This window comes from Heloderma suspectum, chromosome 2 (genome assembly GCF_057233095.1).
Source record: "Heloderma suspectum isolate Gila_16-S chromosome 2, 16-S_ref, whole genome shotgun sequence".
NCBI classification, from domain to species: domain Eukaryota; kingdom Metazoa; phylum Chordata; class Lepidosauria; order Squamata; family Helodermatidae; genus Heloderma; species Heloderma suspectum.
Window position 1 is genome coordinate 85,740,443 of NC_139459.1, and position 21,213 is coordinate 85,761,655.

Sequence of the window (21,213 nt, forward strand, 5' to 3'; positions counted from 1 at the left end):
TTCTGTAAAAAGTAATTTTATATGCTTGATTGATGTGTCGGTATATGATCGTAATACTGTGATGTGTCCTATTATATAAAATCATGAGATGCATTGTATTTCCCCTTAACAGTTTTCATTAATATGATTATGCCTATGGAACTTACTTTTGCAGATGTAATTGGGCATTATGACTGTCTGTGTTAGCAAGGATGGGTTTTTGGATAGCAATGGTTATTTTGATAATGCACATATTTTCAAAATAGGTTTGTGAATTACAAGAATTATGGTCTGAGTGGAACAGATTTAAAATGCATGGTTTTTTGGCAGGGTAAACCTAGTTAAATAAAATGCTGGATTTAAATTGTGGAACTGGGGACAGGGAGGTGGGGAGGAATAGGGCTTTTATGAGCCCATGAAAACTCAAAATGCCTTAACAATACATCACACCACCAAACATCATGATTTAGCAGTTGGTTTTCCTATGCTGAAGTAGCTTTGTCCTCACAGAAAGCTATTCTGCACAAACAAACATGCACTGGATGTGGCTATACATCATGTGGGCAAAAGGACAGGTCTAAAGATCCACCTTACATGCATGTAGGATACCATCCCCCACCACTGCCTGGATGTAAGCTGACTACAACACACGTAGTGCCTTTTGCACACTCCCTTTAAAGGGCAATAGACTAACCATGCGTACCCATTAAATATACTTAGGCCATGCTTAGCTCTACTGAAGCATGCCAGATGTGAATTCACAGGTGCACTCAATCAGTGCAATGCAGTCCCCAGCATCCTTACCCAAGACAGAGATCAATGCACACTTCCACCCACATCCCATCTGTGTCTTGGTGCAGAAGGGAATGCTTAGTTGCTCATGCTGACATAATTCCATTGTGTAAAGGGTTTCCCCAGCACACCATTAGTCCTGCACAATGTCTTGTTTCATGTAGCTGTGCCTGGTCAAAGAGTGGAAAAGAGAAGGTGCAAACTGTTGGGTATAACCAGAATGAGACCCCTAACTCCCATTCTCAAATAACAGAATCAGCTAACTGCAAAGAAAGAGCACAGACTCATTGTCATGTACATCCACACAGGTCAAACATTTTTGTTACAGAAGAATGATATTTATTGGTGCATGTGATACTTTTATGAACCATCTTGCTATTCATAATTTGTCCAGAAGCCGACCTTTATGACTAACTTCACCACATTGTTTATCCGTTGCAGAGTCTAAGAATAGCTCCCCTTTGCATTCCTCCATAGTACTGCGGAAGTCCATCTCCAACTGCTGTTGCTTCTCCTAGGGAAGGGCTTGGAACAATTGATTGTATGCCCAAATGCTGTTTTTATAACTTTACCAAGATGGGGATTTCTCTAGCTGCCATTCTCAAATATATCATTAGCACTGAAAGTTATCCCACTCCTGGGCCGGATCTACATGGCAATGAATGTGAAGCGCTTTCATGCTTAATGCAGCTTTTCATGAAATAGACTTTGGTCTGTCAGGAGCACACGGAGCAAAAAATGTGGAGTAGACACAACCTTAAAACCCACTTGTCACAGGTCAAATTGCACTTTAATCTGCCTTGCTTTGCAGCTGAATGGGTAGAGTCCCACTAGTAGATGTGAGCGTCATCAACCCCATAGATGCTGCTCGGCCAATGAGAGAGGCTTGCTCCCCGCTCCTCTCCATGCAAATTTCAGGGAAATTTAATGGAAGAGATTAGTAATATCAGATAGTCTACCCTACACCTCTCCCCCTCACATCCACCAACGGTGAACCGGCAATATTGAAGCCCAGGGACAGACTGACAGGTGGGCAGACAGGAGGTTCCTAGGTCTTGCATGGAGGGAAAGGGCTGGAGTTGGCTCCCTCTGCTAGTACTCTGGAGTCAGCAGCCTGGCTGCTGCTGCTGCATCCACTTCCCGGACCGGAACTAAGCCTCCACCTCCTTCTCACAAACACACAGGCAAATCACACACACACACGGGGCTATTCTGAAGGGGAGACATGAATGAATCAAAGGCTGCTATTTGTGAATGGACAAAGCAAACGGCTCCATTACTCTGAAGGGGCAACCCAGCACGATTCAGTGACTGGGGAGGCTTGATCCCAACCCTGTCTGTTCTCCCTTGCTGTACTGGCCACCACTTCTCCTCCCTTCTCTGTGTATTCCTTAGTTGTAGGTGTATCACATGACTGTGAAATAGGTGTATCACCACTGCGAAATAGCAGCTGGCCGCTATTTCTCCTCCCCCCTCTGTGTATTGCTTAGTTGCAAGTGTATCACAGGACGGCGAAATTGCAGCTGACTGCCCTTTGTCCTCCCCCCTCTGTGTATTCTTTATTGTGCACTACATATATACTGGCTACTCCATTCTACTGTGAATGAAGCAGGGCTACTGCTATTATGAATAGGAAAAGGAGGCTACTTATTGTGGAAGCAGCCCTACTGCAAATGGGGGGAAACGAGGGAAAAGGCGATTGGCCTTGACCACATCACTTGCAGGTCACAGCGGCACACCCATGGTTTCATGCGGAGGGACTGGGCATACTGCAGGGGAACCGCCTGGGAGCGGTTTTGTTGTTTTTAAAGGAGTAAAAGGATTTTCAGAAAATGTGGCTTTTCAAGAGGGATACGGCTAGTTGGCTGTGGATTGGCCATGACATCATGTATCCCTAATGACTGAGCCACAGCAGCACTGGAGAAAACCTCCCATGTACATGGGCGCCTGGTTATCCCAAGCTTTTGTCATTTCAGCAGTATAATTTAGGGAGGGGAGGTGTCAATTTGTTGCTGTTATTATTAAACAATTTGGGAGTCAGTAATTCTTGCCAATCTATTACCACAGAGATATACAAATTAATTTGTTTCTGTCTTCTGCCCACCCCTGGCCTAGACAATGGGGATGGATATCCAGTCACACATGCACACTCTGAGTGAGGGCAATGGGAAATGGTATAGTAAAGTTTAATATATGGAGTCATGAGAATCATGTTCACTATGTGATCCCTCATTTGTTGGGATCATGCGGTGAAGGAAGAAGCCCCCCAAATGGTGTCAAAATTAGCAGGATATCAAATCTGTGAACAGACATGAATACAGTGCAAAACACCATTGAGATGGGGTGTTTTTTGTGTAGTTAAGCCACTGTTTCACAACCAATTAATACAAAGGCATAGTTGAAAATATAAGTAGTAGCTGATGAGTGGAAACATCGATGGCCATTAGTTTTAAAGAAAAGGAACCATTAAATGCCCATACCTTAGAAAAGCATGCAAGCTTTCTCTGCAACAGACATCTTGATGGAGATGCATATGATAGCTTCACAAAGGGATGCAAAAACAAGTGATTAGAAATTTCACTCCGTACTTAGCAATGTGTGAATCCTTATAATGTGATGACGGAAAAGGAATGGAAAAACTTGCTCAGCCAATGTTTTCTTAATTTTAATTACTTCTGAAATGAATTTTCTGCTGAAGTGAAACATTGGAAATTGTGTTTGATGCATTAATTTTTGCTCTCCACTTTCAGCTACCACATACATTTGACTGTTGAATAAAATATCTTATAATTATGTTAATTTAAAGTGATTTTATTCTCAGTAGGCCTGAAGCACTTAGTTCAGTTGAATTATACTTCAAATTACTTTTGAAATGAAGCAGAGATGTAATATGACAATAGCCTGCTTCTCAACAGTAGAATGCCTTGTGTTACATAATAATGAACTGGGAAGGAGTTGCTAAAATGGTTAATACACAAAATATCCTAAGAGTGGATGGAACTGCACTGATCATACTTGTCCATGAGTTTTTGGTAAGTACACTTTCTTTAACACACCATATAGCAGGGGGTGGGACCCTGTGATCATCCAGATGTCCCATCAGCTCCAGCCAGTGTGGCCAATAACCAGGGATGATGGGAGTTGAAGTGAACATCTGGAGTGCCACAGGCCCTCTACCCCTGTCCTTTAGGAATTGCAAGTGAAGGTGATACTCTGAAGAATTATACTGGTTCATATATTCTTGATGAGAGATCACATATACAGAAGACTCTTGGCTGGTTTGCACAGCAGTATGTGAACAAACCTTTGCATATTCAGAAGTGCCCAGGTACCTTAGCAACCATCGGGTCTGATCATTGTGATTTGCAACCACAGATACCCTTCTAGTCCTCTCAGTACAGTGCTACTAGTGCCACAGCTTACCCTCCAGCTGTGCTTAGTTTCTTCTGGCATTGTTCCTCTGTGCACTTTTCCCTGAGGAGTAAGGAGGGTAACCTCACTGTATGCAGCACAGAGAGACAGAGCGGAGCCCCCCCACACACACACTCTTATTATGAACTTGCACCCCTCAGGTCCATCCTTTTATGACTTGAGGGATCACTGTCAGCAGTCGGAACTCCCAGCAAAGTCCCAGTAGGATGGAGAATAAGCTGTTCTCTGTCCTATTCAGAGAAACTTAATGAAGTTCCACACTCCACCGCACAGATGTCAAGGGAAGAAAACTAGGGGTGTGCATTGACCTCAAGATTCAGTTCAGCCTCCAGTTCTGTGATTTGGAAAACAGCCCAATTTGGCTCAGACAGATTTGGGGGCTGTGCACTTTGACTTGGGTCCAAATCCAAATCTCAGTCTGGAAATTCAAATCTTCATGCCTCCCATTGAGTATCATTGGAAACAAACAAATGGCTATAACCTTTTTCTGTTTGTCAGAACTGGGAGAACTTTGCTGGCATAATATTCCTTTATGTGGGAATTGCACCTGCCAAATGTCAGACAAATCGTTGTAGGCAGTTTTGTGTTATATGCATTTAAATTATGACTTTTTAAAAGAACTGTTGATAACTTATTTATTGGCAGAATATGATGAAATTTGCAGGAAAGTTGCCTCTTCTGAGGGGATCAAGCCTGTAAAGTTTCACATAAATAGGTGCAGAGAGCTTTGTGCAAGAGCAACCTTTACATTTTTTAGAGTATCCAAAAGGGGATGTACTTATTGCCCCTATGTCTCTTGTGGACAATTGTTATGAAAATTACATACAGTATAGAGGTAATATACCCTAGGTAAGAAAACTGCAAAATTTCAGATGGATAGGTGCAGCTTTTGTTGTGGAAGGGAAGTATTCAAATTTTAGGGGGAAGGTAAGTGATTTCTTTCCCCCTACCCCCTTTCCATGGTCTTTTGACTATTTGTATGAAAATATCATAGAGATGCTCCTGGGCAATAAACCTGCAAAATTTCAGAATGATGAGTGCAGGGGCTGAGGAGTTACAATGAATGAAAAACAGTCTGAGATATCTTTGTTTTCTGCTTAATTGGCATCAATGTCACAAAGTGCAATAGGACAGGGGTGGATGATGTTTGTGGAGCATACAATGTCAGAGGACGGAGGGCTTGAACATCCAGCATTTTCAAAGCCGGCACCCAGCCCTACACCACCTCTGGTCTCACAGACTCCACCAAACTTCTTTTATTGTTCCTGTCCTGGGAGAGAACTAGCAAAGAGCACTGAAAACTGGATCATTCCTGCTATCGATTCCTTCAACATCCCTCCCATAAAGCCTTGTGATTGGAGAGCCCTGGTCAAGCTATTCACTGTGACTAGGATCTAGAGCTGCCTGCCACTACATTCTCTCCTCTCCTTCCCTGCTCTCCCCATCCTGGTGTTTTCCTTACAGAGAGCTTGCAGGAAAATGTACCAGTTTTTGGAGACCTGCTGTCTGTGTCTCTGCGTCCCTCTGAATTTTCAAGGGTTCAGATTTGGTCTGCTTCGGAGGAGCCCAAATCTGTCTGAATCAGCCCAATTTGGTTCAGGATTCAGCCAAATTTGATGGATACCCCTAAAGCAAACCTATCTTGGTTTCAGCTACTCTCTCCAATGGGGCTGTGTATTCTGAAGGTTGAACATGTTCCTCCTAGGAGGGACATCTTGGATAAAATTGCAACTGCTTCTCTAATGAGCTCCACAGGAAGCTCCTTGCAGTATAGTTTTGCGTATGTTTCGATATTCTAAGAGTAATTTTCGTGTATCAAAGTGATTTTATTTTATTACTGTAAGGGAAAGTTATTGATTCTTATTATAAAAGTACTCCAACCTTCACTGGTAAATAAATTAGGTTTTAAAAAGTGTAATACATTTGCAATTAGTGAGACTAATTCAATATAGTTCAAAGTACAAAACGGTGAGTCTACATAGCCAACTGCTACAAAATATGACTAAAGCCCAGCTACAATAATCTCATCCACAAAGAACCTTTTCGTGTTACACTGTGGAAAATTTTGAGTTGCCATGCTGGGGGCTATTTTCTTCTAATCAAATAAAAATGAAGGAAGATCTCAAAATAATTTGTAGCGAGGTCAATGGCTCAAATGGGAGCCAAGTGGCTGATTCACAGAGCCATTCAGAGAGCAAATAAAGATGTGTGACTCACTGTCACTTCTCACTCAGCTTTTAAAAGTCACCATTCCCCCTCAGAGGTCACAATTAGTGTAATATCAAAGCTGTAATGCATCTCTCTCAAAGAGAATATGCATGTATGATGAAAGTCCAAAAGCAGCCTCAGAGTTCGCTTGCCCTTCATTCCACCCCACCTCATCCACACACAGATGGAGATATTTGACAGTTCCATCATGATGATGCTTATAAAGTGTGTGACTTCAGAAAAACATATCAACCCTTGAAGGTAAGAAGTGACCTTCAGTTTATATTAACTGAGGCAGCCTTTGAATAGCCAATTGTGGTAAACAGATTGCTCTAGAGGGCAGTTTCTCAGAACAGTTAACTTACTCTTTGCCTGCATTTATCACTTGAGCAAGGTTGACTGTTTCTGTAAAGGTTATTTCCAGGGCTGGTTTTACTCACTGTTTGTGTAGCTCAGCCTTCCCCAACTTGGTGCCCTCCAGTTGTGTTGGACAAGGAGTTGGCCCAGAATACTGGGAGTTGTAGTTTAACACATCTGGCAGCCACCAGCTTGGAGAAAGGCTGGGTGCTGCATGGCATTGCACTCCACTTCAAATTTTCTAGTTTGGGTGTGGTAACCTCCCACTATTGATGTGCGTGCATTACTTTATCTGCAGTATGTTTGTAGCTGCAGGACTGTGGGGAGAGAACAGCACCATGATGCTTGTGCTCAGAAAGACGGTTGTCGAGAAGCAGTGGAGAAGGCTAATAAAAACTGAAAGGAGAGCACAAGGCATGGGGCAGTGAGCGGCCGGGTGACCCATACAGCACACAAAGGTGCACACAAAGGTTGCATATACACAGTATCTTTTAAAAAAACTTTTAAAAATTAAACAGAGCCCCCCCCATCTGCCATAGAGTACAATCCTTTTCAAAGAACACTCAGTTTCAAAAGCAGTTTGCCATGTGGCATGAAGAACTGTTGTTTAAGGAACACGTAATCATGTGGAATGGGTTGCATGGCTGGAGGCACATCTGAAGTCATAAAACAGATTATTAAAGATAAATGTTATTAAAGACAAAATGATCACAGATACAGAAGGACAAGTCCTTCTGTAAAACAATCAAAATGGTGTCAAGGTTCCCCTTATGACCTGGATCCCCTAAGCAACTCCTTAAGAATCTCTTGCCTCCTTAAGAGTCCCACCTTTTACCTTCCCCTTTCCAAAAATGTGGGGTTTAGGCTGTAGGCATGGGGTGACCGACACTCTAGAAATAGGGTTTAACTACAACAGTTTACTGGTAAATTAAAGCAAGCAAATCACAACTAAAGGTATTGCACAATAGAGCTGAGTGATACAAAAGGCATTAAGAGAAAATAAAAGTTGCAAAAACATAAGTTCCTTTATCCTAGTTGTCCTTAGACTTCTCCAGCCTGCATCTTCCTGCCTCCTCTTCAGGCTCTGGTCTCCCTGACTCTGCTCTTACTGCTCTGGTCTGTCCAACTCTCTCTTTATATACCCTTCTCCCTCAAAACCGAAAGTACTGCTTCAAACCTGAATAAATGAAACTTAACTGGGGAAATGAAAGTGAAACTTAACTGGGGAAATGAAACTACTCCTCTCAGGGATACCCCCTCCCAACAACAACCCCCCCACCCTGCCCAGGCCTCTAAGCCTGACCCTTTTTCCCTTTGCCTCTGTAGGCCTCAACCTTCACACATGGATTCTGAAAAAGGTAAGTCCTGTCTCACTAACCTTTTTAGAGATCTTTGAGCGTGTCAATAAATACATGTATAGATAGGGATGATCTGCTAGACACTGTTTACTTGGACTTTCAAAAGGTTCATGATAAAGTCACTCACCAAAAACTCCTCAGCAAACTTGGCGCTCATGGGATAGGAGAACAGGTCCTCTTAAGGACAGATAGCTGGTTAAAGGACAGAAAGTAGAAGTAAATGGTCAGTTCTCACAGTGGAGGGATGTAAACAGGAAGATCTGCATTGGGACTAGGGATGCTGGAGAAATTTGAGATGGACTAGAATGAGCTTGGATTTCTAAGAATCTGACCTGCAGAATCCACTGTGGAGTGACCCCCTCAGGCTGCACGGAGTCCTTGGATTGTCAGATTTTTTTTTTTACTACCCTGAAACTAATGCATATTTATTCATAGGAAAGTATGCAAGTTTCTGGTGAGGAAAAGTTGGATGGAATGGGGGACAATACGCTAAGCTAAATTGTGTAAATTGTTGCAAATCGTTTTATGGAATTATCTGCATATTTTTCCACATAATGAAAAAAAAATCGAATCTATCTGTGAACAGATGACAGAACAAAAGGTGCATGACATTCCACGAAATATAGATGGAGCGGATTTTACACAATCCGTATATCCCTGATTGGGACCAGTCCTGTTTAACTTGGTTATAAATGAGCAGTGAGGTGGCTATATTTGCTGACAACGCCAAATTATTTAGGGTGGTTAAAACAAAAAGGGATTGTGAAAAGTTCCAGAAGGATATCTCCAAACGTGGGAATGGGCATTACAATGGCAAATGTTGTTCAGTGCAAGTGAGTGTAAAGTGATGCACATTAGGGCAAAAGATCCTAACTTAACATATATGCTGATGAGCTTTAAGTTGGCAGTGACTGACGAAGAAATAGATCTTGGGGTTGTGGTGGAAAGCTCCATGGAAATGTTGACCTGTGTTGTTATAAAAAAAGCAAATTCCTTGTTGTGAATCACTAGGAAAGGAGTAAAAAATAGAATGCCAATATCATACTGCCCTTAGACAAATCTATGGTGTGACTATGCTTGTAATGCTGTGTACAGTTCTGGTCACAACACCTCAAAAAGGATATTGTAGAGCTGGAAAAGATGCCGAAAAGAGTGACAAGAATGATTAAGGGGGCAGAGCAACTCCCCTATGAGGAAAGGATACAACATTTAGAGCTTTTTAGCTCAGCAAAAAACTGAGAAAATGGGGTCATGATATAGGTTTGTAAAATTATGCATGCTGTGAAGAAAATACAAAGTAGTTCTCATAATATTAGGGTCATCCACTGAAGCTGAATGGTTGGAGATTCAGTACAGATAAAAGTACTTCATACAGCACATAGTTAAACTATGGAATATTTGCTACTACAAGATGTAATGATGGCCACCAACTAGAATAGCTTTAAAAGAGCATTAGACAAATTTGTGGAGGATAAGGTTACCAGTGGCTACTAGTCATGATGGCTAAATAGTACCTCCAGTATCAGAAGAAATATGCCTCTCTACGCCATATACTGGGGAACTTGAGAGGGAGGCTGCTATTGCACTCATGCCCTGTTTGTGGGCTTCCCATGGGCATCTGGTTGGTCACTGTGCAAACAGAATGCTGGTTTAGATAGGCCTTTGGTCTGATCCAGCACAGCCTTTTTTACATTCCTAGGTATCTAAAAGGTATATCCTGAAGCTCACATCCATGTTGACCATGTGCACTCATTAATCATCCTGTTGTACTAACAGGGGGAAGAGTATCTATTTTGAGGGGTGCACAAATGTTCTAACTGGTATTTCCCTTTAAAACACATGGCCATAGGAGGGGCACAGACATTTCCTACTTGCTGCCTTTAGGAAAAGTCACATGTGAAGCATGCGTGTAGTCTTTACAATTGACATGATATAGCTGTATTTTGTACTTCGGTATCCATACCAATGTGCAAATCATTTCATGAGGTGTTGGCTTAAGGAAGTGGGGTGGAGGTGGAGGATGTTTAAGTCTAGTGTGAGTACAAGTGGAGCTTCAGTTCTTCTCTGCTGGATTCTCTGCCATCACACACTGTTCATTTTGTTGGATCAATGACTGGGAAGAGCCATAGCTCAGTGGCAGAGCAAATGCTCTGTATGCAGGACGTCCCAGGTTCAATCCCTGGCACCTTCACGTAGGGTTGGGAAAGACTCCTGCCTCAAACTTTGGGAGAGCCACTGCCAGTTAGTGGTGTCAATACTGAGTTAGATGGACCAACAGTCTTAACTAAGGCAGTTTATTATGTACTGTAAAAGGTTTCTTTTCAAGACCCAAATAGAGAAAAGCTGCATCCCAAGTTGCCTTAATACAGAGGTGATAATTGCTGTGGTGAAACAAGGGACCTTTGGAAGAAGTTGACATTCTCATAAAAAGACCAGCAAGGAGAGGGGTATGTGCTCTTTATTCCTTTGCCATTGAAATCTTCTAGTGAGAACAGAAAATGTGTTGGCTTTTGTTGAGAGCCTAGTATACTGAAGCAAGTGTTTGTAAGACCCCAGGGTCTTAATTCCAGTGCTGGTGCCTGCACTGAGAAACCATTGTTGTCAAATTCTGAACTGGTGCAGATGTGTTGTAGTTAGTGTCTTTCCCCACTAGATGGTGCACGCAATCAGTTATTGAGTCTCACTGGTGCAATGCTGTTTTCTGCATTCTGATGGACAGGTAGGCCACTCTTAGCAAACTAAGCATTAACAAAGCAATTACAAAATAATGTTCCCAGCTGAGAAAATAGCATTTGTTGTTGTGCATTAATAACTGATAAAACATTTGGCAAGGATGAGCATATCCCTCCTGTTTGTTGACTTAAGGCTATATGACCGGTTGCCTTGCTGAATGATTTTCACGTAACATACATGAATATTCATGGCATGTACATGAATTAAATTATAAAGGCATCTGTTACACCATGAGGGACTTACTGCTACACTGGTCACTTGCTGCTTGATTGGAAAATACAAAGCATTTGAGACAATTCATCCAGATGAAACGCTAAACCTTAAACCTTAGTTTTTGCAGGAGTCCATCAAGGTATTAAGCATAACAAGTTTTTTTAAAAATGCAAATAAAACTTTTTTTAAAGGACCACTGTAAAATAACCTGAGTACCAGGCTACTAATAGAGACTTCTGAAATAGTAACTAAGGGTGCAATCTTATCTGTGTTTAGACAGAAAAAAGTCCTAAAATTCCCAGCACTTCCCAACCAGCATGGCTGGCTGAGGCATGCTGGGAGTTGTAGGACTTTTTTTCTGTCTAAATATGCATAGGATTGAACCCCGAGAATGGACACAATGACTAACATGGTGTTTGTGGTAGCATCTGGAAGCTGGCATCTAAAGAAGAAGCAGAAACATGGTTGCTTTCAATAATACTGAGTATTAAAGATAGCAATTGTTTCTTGCACTGCAAGAAAGAACACAGAAGAAACCTTTGGTTTCTTTTCTAGCATGTCATAGAAGAGACATGCTGGAAAACAAAGGCAAAGAAACACAAGCTTTCTGCTCTGGACATCCTCTAATAGCGTCCAAGAAACATTGGAATGACTAGTCCCTGGGTTCTAAAATGAGATATAAAGGTAGAAGTTGGAGCAGATGGACACTGAAGAGGCAGAACAAAGAGGTTACAAGAGACAAGGTAGCAGGACAATGGAGCATGGATGAAGCAGGCTCAACAAAGGGGCAGGAAAAACATTGGCTTTGGGGTGGGGACCATGGTTGCCCCTTTCAATGCTGAACCAAGATCCTACCAAATCTAGAGGAAAGGTTGGGTGCAGTGCAATCAAGGTGGAGCAGGCACAAATGAAGGCAAGGCAGCAGTGAAGGGGAATGGAAGGTCTGTGGCAAAGGCCAAGGATTCTAACTGACCATTACCCTGAAGTTTGGCCAAAGCATGATGGTGTTCTGTGGGCTGAAGTCTTGTTGGATGCCCTTTGGGCATCCTTGAAGCTCCAGGATCAGAACCTGCTGTGGCTTTGAGTTCTAGGTATTGGGAAAGGAGAATTAGGTTTCCTGACTGCAGAATCAGGAACTTACAATGTAAGTTGTTCCGTTAAACTGTATGGGGAGGGGGGGGGGAGTGGAGGTTCTGTAGCTAAAGACCAGTTTGGTGAACATTGGACTAGTTTGTAGTGCTTAGTAGCATCTACTAAACCTGGTGAAGCAATGCATTTCATCCTGCAGTTATTATTTAAATGTGCACACAGGGAGCTAATAAAATCAATTGAGAGTGATCTAAGGAGTAGTTTAGTATCACCTGGATACTGGGGAAAAGGTATACATGGATCTTGGGTGGGGTGTATTACATTTCTATATTCAATTAAATATGATGCCTATGCAGCATGTAGTTGTTCCTATTATTAGAATGAAAAACTTGCCCTATTCAGGTGTTATAAAATATTAAGAGTGGAGAGGATGGAAGCACAAGTGCAGTGGCCCTGCCCCCCCCACTCCCTAACTGCCCTGTCTTGACAGGGAATGTCTGAAGAGAAGCTATCCACATTTGGTTGAATGTGTTTACCGTGTTCCATATGACCAGGAACCCTGCAGAATCGGGGTTCCCGACTGCACGGAGCACTGTAACTACATTCTGCTGAAGGAGATTACATTTTCTCTTCAGATCTTCTCTGGCAACAAGGGAAGGTCCCTGTATACCCTCCATGCTTAGGATTTTATAATGCCTGAATAGGGCTATTGCTTTGATAGCAAGGGCTGGCTCAAGACACTTGCAGCTTGAAGCAAAGGACAAGATGGTGCTGCCCCCCCCCCCCATACACAAACTAACCGGACTGGCAGTTGGCTTTTACTCAATACTAGGAAAGCCTTCTCCACTGCACAGAAGGACAGGAGGCCAGCTGCGAGGTCACAGGACAGGCTGTGCATCACACACATAGCTCTGCCCTCCAACACTTCCCAGCCCCCTACAACTGCCACCTCACTCTGCCTAGTGATAGGGCCGAGCCTGTTGATAACCAATGCTGCCATTTAGTGATTTAAATTATTTCCACAAAATATTCCCAAGGTTAACAACAGTAAAATCTACAATAAAAAAACATAAAACCAATATAAAACCCCCTATAAAAATCAGATCAGAGCATATCAGTATAGCAACCAGTTAAAACATTATTAAATTTAAATACAAGTAAAGACGCTGAGCAGAAGATAAAGCAAATCAGTTCTATTGGCCAAATGTCCGTCGTAATAGGTGTGCAGTAGAAACAGACTGCTGGCAGCACAGATGACTGAGCACTGGTTGACCACCAGCTGCCCCTGTATCTCACACATGCACACACAGGACCTTGCAACAAATCAGTTACATGTACAAATATGTCTTGTCTCTTCATTAACCTGGAAGTATTACGTTGTCAAGCATAGTCAGAGTCAGTATGCTATATACACCAGTTGCTGGGGAACATAGGTGAGAGGATGCTGTTGCACTTGTGTCCTACTTGTGGGTTTCCCATGAGCAGCTGGTAGGCCACTCTGCGAAAAGAATGCTGGACAGGATGGACCTTTGGTCTGATCCAGCATGGCTTTTCTTATATACTTATGTAATAACACACAAATTCTAGTGTAATCTTCCCCACCTGGTGCCCTCCAGATGTTCTGGACTACAACTCCCATCATGGAAGTCTTACCCAAGTGAGGAAAACAAAAGGCAGCACAAGCTTGCACAAAGGCGATGCAAGCAGACAATAAGAGATGAAAAAAAGCATTTCGAAGAGCATATTACTAACAACATCAAGGCCAACAATAAAGAATTCTTTAAATATACCAGAAGCAGAAAACCACCTAAGGAGGCAGTTAGACCATTGGATGACAATGGAGTTAAAGAAGTACTGAAGAAGGACAAGAAGATTGCAGAGAAGGTGAATGAATTCTTTTCATCTGTCTTCACTACAGAAGATATAGGACAGATACCTGTGCCTGAACTGATGCTTTCAAGAAAGGAGTCTGAGGAACTAAGGCAAATAGTGGTGACAAAAGATGAAGTTCTCAACCTTATTGATGAATTGAAAGCAAATATATCACAGGGCCCAGATGGTATCCATCCTAGAGTACTCAAAGAACTCAAATATGAAATTGCTGATCTTCTGACCAAAATATGCAACATGCCCCTAAGATCAGCCTCTATACCAGAGGACTGGAAGATGGCCAATGTAACACCAATTTTCAAAAAGGGATCCAGGGGGAATCCAGGAAATTACAGGCCAGTTAGCTTAACATCTGTTCCAGGAAAATTGGTTGAAGGCATTATTAAAGATAAAATTAGTAAGCATATAGAAGGACAAGCCCTGCTGAAAAAGAATCAACATGGCTTCCACAAAGGTAACTCCTGTCTCATTAACCTGTTAGAGTTCTTTGAGAGTGTCAATAAACATGTAGACAGATCTGGTAGACATTGTTTACTTGGACTTCCAAAAGGCTTTTGACAAAGTCCCTCACCAAAGATTCCTGAGCAAACTTAGAAGTCATGGAATAAGAGGAGAGGTCTTCTTATGGATCAGTAACTGGTTAAAGATCAGAAAGCAGAGAGTAGGAATAAATGGCAAATTCTCCCAATGGAGGGAAGTAAATGGTGGAGTCCCACAGGAATCTGTATTAGGATCAATGCTTTTCAACCTGTTCATAAATGATCTGGAATTAGAAGTGAGCAGTGAAGTGGCCAAGTTTGCGGATGACACCAAATTATTTAGGGTGATTAAGACAAAAAGGGATTGCGAAGAGCTCCAAAAGGATCTCTCCAAAATGGGAGAATGGGCATCCAAATGGCAAATGCACTTCAATGTAAGCAAGTATAAAGTGATGCAAATTGGGGCAAAATATCCCAACTTCAGGTATAACCTGATGGGATCTGAGCTAGCCATGACTGACCAGGAAAGAGATCTTGGGGTTGTGGTGGACAGCTCAATGAAGATGTCTACCCAGTGTCTGGCCGCTGTAAAAAAGGCAAACTCCATGTTAGGCATAATTAGAAAAGGAACTGAGAATAAAACTGCCAACATCATACTGCCCTTATACAAATCTATGGTGTGACCACACTTGGAATACGGTGTAAAGTTCTGATCACCACACCTAAAAAAAAGATATTGTAGAGTTGGGAAAAAGTGCAGAAAAGCACAACTAGAATGACCAAGGGGCTGGAGCATCTTCCCTATGACAGAAGGTTACAACAGCTGGGATTATTTAGCTAGGAAAAAAGGAGGGTAAGGGGAGACATGATAGAGGTGTACAAAATTATGCATGGTGTAGAGAATGTGGATAGGGAGACATTCTTCTCCCTCTCAAAATACTAGAACCTGGGGTCATCCCATGAAGCTGATTGGTGGGAGAGTCAGGACCGATAAAAGGAAGAACTTCTTCACACAGCGCATAGTTAAACTATGTAGTGATGGCCACCAATTTGGATGGCTTTAAAATGGGGTTGAACAAATTCGTGGAGGAAAAGGCTATCAATAGCTACTAGTCCTGATGGCTATGTGCTACCTCCAGTACCAGAGGCAATCAGGCTATGTACCCCAGTTGCTGGGGAACATGGGTGGGAGGATGCTGTTGTGCTTATGCCCTGCTTGTGGGTTCCTGGTCAGCAGCTGATTGGCCACTGTGTGAACAGAATGATGGACTAGATGGACCCTTGGTCTGATCCAGCATGGCTCTTTTTATGTTCTTATACCTGCCCATGCTGGCTGGGGATGGTGGGAGTTATATTTCAGCACATCTGTAATGCACCAGGTTGGGGAAGGCAGCTCCACTATTTTAGTTCTTGTGATCTGTTGTAGTTGACAATTCAAAATTAACACTCTGCTACAGGAAATATTGTTGTGAGTTGGCCTATTTGATTAAGCTGAAAGCAAGAGTCCATATAAGAGGAACAATGAACTTTTCCTGTTGAGATTCATGACCCTGTTGTTCATATTGCTCTGACCTCAAGGCAATTGAGTCTTGTTTAATCCCTGGTTAGAAAAAAGGATGTACTTATATCATAGATTGCTGCTATTGAAGGGGAAGAGGTTACTATCTGTCAGAGATCCCTCTCACCAAACTGCGCTGCTTGTGATTGCGATGGTAGAGAGAGTAAGTTAGGGTTTTTCTACATGAGGCTTTTAACCCGCACCTTTACTGAGGCTTCTGCTTCTGGATTCTTTGTGGGATGAAGATCCGCTCCTTTACATGTTTCTTCCCCCCAGGGGTTTTCTTTCTCTGTCTTTCTATATGTTTCATTACACAACCACTAGATGGTTCTGGGATATAGCATATTGCACGATTACACAAGAGTCTCATTCAGGGCCAATCCTAATAGGATTGCGCCTAGGGATGTATGAAAATCACTTACCTTTCAGGGATTATGCTGATGGTGGGGGGGGAGGCGTTCCATCCCTCCCCCCGGAATCCTCGCTGGGGGGGGAGGTGCTCCGTTCCTCCCCCCTCCCCCGGAATCCTGGCCGGCCGGCTGTGCTCCGCAGCAATTCTGTGGAGCCGCCGGCTGGCTCCGCCAGCAGCTGGACATCCGGCCGCTGGCTAGCAGGGACACAAATGGCGGCGGCCATAGCTGCCGCCGTTTGCGTCCCTGCAGTCAGCCGTGATAGGCTACATAAATGTTTACGTAGCCTATCACGGCTGATTTAAAAAAACAAAAACAAATGCGCGTACGCAAATGTCAGCGGCCATGGCCGCCGCCATTTGCATTCCTTATTTTGGCACATCTTAGTCTACGTAAACATTTATGTAGACTAAGACGGCGAAAATAAGGGGAACGCAAATAGCGTAGCATCTATGCACTTTTTTTGTTTTTTTTTTAAAGTCAGCTGTGATAGGCTACGTAAATCTTTACGTAGCCTATCACGTTTTTGTTGTTGTTGCTTTTTAACCTGGAAATGGCGGAAGACTGGCTGCCGCAGCCGCCGCCGAACCACCGCTGGAGCCGCCGCCAGAGCTGCCGCCGCCAGGAAGGTTCGCCCAAGGTAAGTCCCATCCCGGTGGGGTGGTGGGTCGTTCCACCACCGATTTCAGGGGGCCAAATGCGCTGGCATTCGGCCTCCCCGAGATCCGTGGCGGAACTTTCGTACATCCCTAATTGCGCCCCTAAAGATGATCAAAGAAATGAGTGAGTGTGCTCTTTTCATTGACATTGAAACATTAGCATGTAATGTCTTTTTCTCCATTTTCCAAAGAAAGCACTACTCAGACTCCCTTTGCAAAAGAATGCCTGCCCAGAATAATTAAGGGAAAGCCAAGAAGCAATGCTTGTTTATGGGATACTACTATGAGAATGAATAAATAATAGGAAGATAAATAATTGAACTACTTTTTTTTTTTTGAGGTGGGGGTGTTTGGCGGAAATGTTGTAAATGAAGAGAGGAAGAAGACATTGGGGGAATCTTATTTTTCTCATCTTGCATTCTTGGCTCATTCCATTAAAAGTTTATTTGATTCAGAAGTGACTGCATGAATAAGCTTATGTTCACTGCATTAATTGTCTCTCTCTTCACAGTCATAGATCATCAGAGCAGTGTGTGACTTTGGCAAGTACAGCATATTCTCTGCTCAAGGAGGTTCTAACCAAAAACAGCTGTCATCCCATCTCTTTGCTCCCACCGTCTCGCCCTGCTTTTCTTCTGTTCTACAAGAAACATTCTTGAAATCAGTTAGGATTCTTTTTCACACTTACTGCTGACGTAGATACTACAGGCCAATGTATGTTACAATCCCCCAATGGTCTCCCCATTCAAAAAAGCAGCTTCAGGAGGGCTAGATATGAAACAGGTGGGGGGATGCTTAACCTTCCCTGCCATCCCTTCTCTGCTCTTCATCTTCCTCTAGCTACTCTTCTTCCTATGAGGTTCTCAAACTGATATTTGGAGCCATGTAGAGAAAGTGTCTTTGGGGAAGGGGTAATTGGAGACAGAGAAATATTGGGCAGGAAAGGGATAGTGCCAAAGCAGGCAGGGCCAAAACTGTTTGCTTTTGGCTACCAGCTGGTACCAACTGCCCGGTGGAAGTTGTATGTGTATGGGCACTTATCAACCACTAAGGAGGAACACACCCTCTAGCATGTGCAGGGATAGGACACTTTCCAAAGTGGTCCCAGAACGCAAGTGTGGAAGTCCCCAAGAGACCACGGAGCCTAAACAGTGCTCTGCAGGACACAATGACCCTCTCTTGAATGCCACCCCAATGGGCCCCAATTACTCCTTACATGGATTTTTCAAATGTGGCTTACCACATAGGATTTGTCATGCAGTTTTTATGCAAAACCTCCAACCCCCCCCCCCACAAATGCTCAGAAATGTCATACTGCCTAAATTATGTGCTGCAGAGCAAAATGTCCTTCTGCTTGATACCCACTCCAACAACCACTACCCTGCCCCCAAATATCACATTCATACGTTCATCAGGCACATCTGATATATTCTTTACTATGTTTTCCATGATTTGACAAAACATGGTGGGTAAACGAATGAAGAAAAATCCCAAGTCAATTATGGCGCCAAAGGAGGCTTCTCTTGAAATGCAAATAACAGCTTCCAAGAGGGTTTTTTTTTAAAAATTATGATGATGATGATGATGATTATTAGGATCATGGCAGGACAAGAAAGGGTTAAATTCTGCCTATCCAGCCCCCATAGTCCTTAGGCTGTACAGGCCTCCTGGTGGCTGCTATTTACAAAACCCCAACATTTACATGTTAATTGCATTTATGCAATTAGCCTCCCTTCAAGTTTGGCCCTGAAAACATAAATATTGTCTCATACCCTGTGAAGGCATGGAAGAAGGGAAGTTGGTGAGCTACATCAGCAAGAAGGTGTTACTGTCACAGCTCAATAGGCAGATCGCTATAGTAGTTCCCAGCTCCATAAAGCATAAATCTCCTTGGTTTGGAATGTGCAGTAAACCAAACGATGCTACCACAGAATCAACATCAGAGTTCAATAATTATTTTGTTGTGTCCATTCTTTACAGCATGAATCTTCTACAGCATGAATCTCATTATTTGTTGAATTCTTCTTTGATGCAAAATATTAGGGGAAAATATCTTGTTGGCTTGCTAAAAATCAGTGCTAACTGGCCAGTTTGCCAGAAGGTAGATTTCTTGCTTTACCATAAGGGCATGAAGATTTTGAGAAGAGTTGTCGACTTCCTAATGGCACGAGCTAAAATCCACACCAAAGTTAATAAGACAGATGGAAAAGGTTGTACTGGAGAAAATTGCTTGTTTAAAATGTTTGGATTTTAGCCTCTTATGTTGTATTTGTAGTTTGGTAATTTTTATAAAAACTGGAAGTTAGTATCAGGGAATTTTATCATTAATTTTAGTTTGCTAGTTCCAAATTATTTGTCATTTTCTTTGATCTATATTTAATTCATCCATTTTTAGGGTGCATTTGGAAATTTGAGAAACTGTCGGGGGCACAGCCATAAAATGGCTGCTATGGGTGGGCATGGCTCATCACAAAGAGGCTCACTCTTTGCTTTGAAGCAATCCCAGCTGCCAGTAAGAAAACATAAACATATTTTAAAATAAAATTTGGGAGGAGTAGGAAGTCTTGGTGGGTACCAAGGAAAGTGTCTCAGGGCACATTGGGCTCTGCCTATCCTTAGAGTAGACCCATTGAAATCAATCTGATTTAAGCTAGCCATGATGAACTTAAAAGTCTCATTGATTTTAATGAGCCTACTTGAAATACAACTAAATCTGGATACAACCCACAGTAAATAACATATCAGATGAGCCTAATGCACATATGAAGGTAATATTTGGGCTATTTGATAGTTACTTTGTGGTGCATGGAACCCCAGTCTGACTTGGAAGCTGCCTCAGGGCTTCCAAGGTGGGCCCAATTTGGCTTGGACTGATTTGGGAGGCTGACTCACCTCGGCCTAGGAAGCTGAAGTGGGATTCGGCCATCCGAATCCTGCTTTGGCCCCCCAACATGCCGCCCAGCCCCCAACTCCTTACTTGGGCCCTTGTTCCGTGGGGAGGGGCACCGCCCCCAGGGCAGCTGCCACCACTGCTGCCGCTGCCCATCACAGTCCGCCAACTGCTTGTTCTGCCCTCTTTGCAAGGAGGAAAGGATGGACGATTGGCGGGAGGCACCGGCTGCCTGTCAAACCTGCACAGCCTCTCCTTTGCACGGAAGGAGACTATGCAGATTGGACAGGCAAGAGGGCAGGAGTCGCCCTCCAACGGCACCCTCTCCCTTCCCTGCCTCTGCTCAAGCCTTCATGGGTTCCTTGCTTGCGAGGTGCCCATGAAGGCTTGAGTCTGGTGATGGAGGCAGGAGACATGGCCAGCTGAGCTCTCTCCCTTCCTTGCAAGGAGAGGAAGTCACCTGGTTGGAGGACAACTCCAGCCTCTGCTCAAGCCTTGCTTGCAAGGAGCCCACGAAGGCTTGAGTTACGCCAGTGGCAGCAGCTCGCAATGAGGGCAGGCTGCTGCTGCTACTCCCAGGGAAGCTGCTGCTGCTGCTGCCAGCTCCTCAGCATTCTGGACGCGTGCTGGCAGCCGTCTTATTTCTCTGGGGAATGGGGGAAGCCATTTTTAAAATGGAGACTCCCTGTATTTCTGGAAGTCCGGGGAGTCACCATTTGAAAAATGGCTCCCCACCTCCTCCAGAACAGCAAGACGGCTGCCAGTGTGTGTCCAGAGGACCTAGGTAAGGAGTTGGGGGCTGGGCAGTGGTATGGCTGCTGGGCCTCCGGATCGCACCAAAGTGGCCCGAAGCACCCCACTTTGAGTCTGAACTCAGGCTTTGGGCCGAAGTGGTGCACAGCCCTAGTTTCAAAGAAAGTCATTTTGCTCTACTTTAGGTGGTGTGACTTTTTTAAAAGAGGATTTTCGTCCTTTGGCATGAAATGCAGGAAAGGCTGGGCTTTAAAATAACTTTCCTGCTCCTCAGCTTTTCCATGAAAAAAGGAGATTCCTTTTACAGAAACCATATGCCAAAAGATTAAAAGGATACTTGTAATTAAAGGCACAGGAGCCCTGAAGAATTTTAATAGCACTTTTCCTCTTTACACTGAACAGGCTGGTGCTGC